The sequence below is a fragment of the Bison bison genome, unplaced genomic scaffold, assembly GCF_000754665.1.
Source record: "Bison bison bison isolate TAMUID 2011002044 unplaced genomic scaffold, Bison_UMD1.0 scf7180017864274, whole genome shotgun sequence".
Taxonomy (NCBI): domain Eukaryota; kingdom Metazoa; phylum Chordata; class Mammalia; order Artiodactyla; family Bovidae; genus Bison; species Bison bison.
This window is the reverse complement of record NW_011494846.1, coordinates 5,171,326-5,173,059: the sequence shown is the minus strand read 5'-3', so window position 1 is coordinate 5,173,059 and position 1,734 is coordinate 5,171,326.

The window sequence follows — 1,734 nt, the reverse complement described above, 5'->3', positions numbered from 1 at the left end:
TATTTATTGCCTTTTCTAGTTCAAGTGAAGTGAAAGTCGTTCAGTCATGCCTGACTTTTTGTGACCCCATGGACTATACAGTCCGTGGAATTCTCCAGGCCAGAATACTGGAATGGGTAGCCTTTCCCTTCTCCAGGGGATCTTCCCAATCCCGGGGTTGAACCCAGGTCTCCCACATTGCAGGAGGATTCTTTACCAGCTGAGCCACAAGGGAAGCTAAAGAATACTGGAGAGGGTAGCCTATCCCTTCTCCAGCAAATCTTCCTGACCCAGGAATCAAATCAGGGTCTCCTGCATTTTAGGCGGATTATTTATCAACTGAGCTGTCAGGGAAGCCCCTTTCCAGCTCAGGTTGTCATTAAAATAAGTTGTTTTATGTAGAGACACTAAAACAGAATTACAGAATCTTTGCACCCAAATGACCATTTTCAAATGGGTGGGTTTGGTGTTTAAAGTTTCAGCTCTAATGAAAATGTGCTCACTTGGCTTACACTCTTAGTTATCCCAGTGCACAGGAAGCGGACATTGGGGGAAATATCAAATAGAGCAGTATCAATTCTAGCTGCTCTCTGTTCATGCATTGCCTGCCCCGAGGTGCGGTGCACACAAAACAGCTGCACTTTTAAGCACAGCCCCAATATTGGAACCTCTGATCACATATGATACAGTGGACCCACTGCCCTTTTGTTTTTTCCCTGAAGTTTTGCTCTATTTTCTGGCACTTTCTTCCTCCCTCTCTTTACCTGCTTTTCTCTCTTTTCTACCTTCTCTCCTGCCCGACTCAAGGCTGTCCTTGCCCCCTGGGTCTCACTATTGGCTTGCTTTTCCCTGTTTTTTTTTCTCTACCCATTGTGTCATTTGACAATCTCATCTGGCTTCATGGTTGTGATCAATGTTTCCACGTGGTTCAAGCCTTTCAGATCTTTACTTCCAGCTCCAACATTCTCTCTCTCCCAGACTTTGAAATCCTATCTGTCTAAAACTTCTTCTCAAGATAGTCACCTTCTGGTATCTCAAATGCGATTCATCCAAGCTGGTCTCCCCAACATTCTCTCCAAAGCACAGACACAAGTTTTCAGTTTTCCTCTCTCCCAAGCATCTTTCTCCCTTAAATTTCCTCTGTGAATTATGAATTACTTAGTTTCTCAATCTTTGCATTCTTTTCTTTTTCCCATCTAAAATAAAATTGGTTGACAAATTTCCCCAGGGCTATTACTTCAATACATTTCAGATATATCCATTTCTAGAAAGGCTTGTTCAAAGTCTTAACTACTTCTCACCAAAAATGTGCTAACTGGTCTCCCGAACTCAATTTCTCATTTACTCATATTTATCCTGTGTAACAGTAAGATTAAACATCATAAAGAACAGTTTGGATCATATAACCTCTTTGTTCAAGCTTCAATGCAAACAAATTAATCTGTGCTTCTGTTGTTCAGCCGCTCAGTCATGTCTGGCTCCTTGTGACCCCGTGAAGATTTGGTGTTACCAATCTTTTTCATTTGCATCATTCTGGTGTCATGAAGTAGAATCAGATTGTGGTTTGAAATTGCTTTCCTCTGATGACAATGAAGTTGAACATCTTTCATAAATGGCCATTTGCATACTTTTGCGGCATTCAGGATTTTTCCCCATGAGATTGTTTACCTTTTTCTTGTTGGTTTGCTGGAATTCTTTACATATTTTGAGATTAAGTCCTTTAGTCAAATACATGAATTGCAAATATTTTCTCCC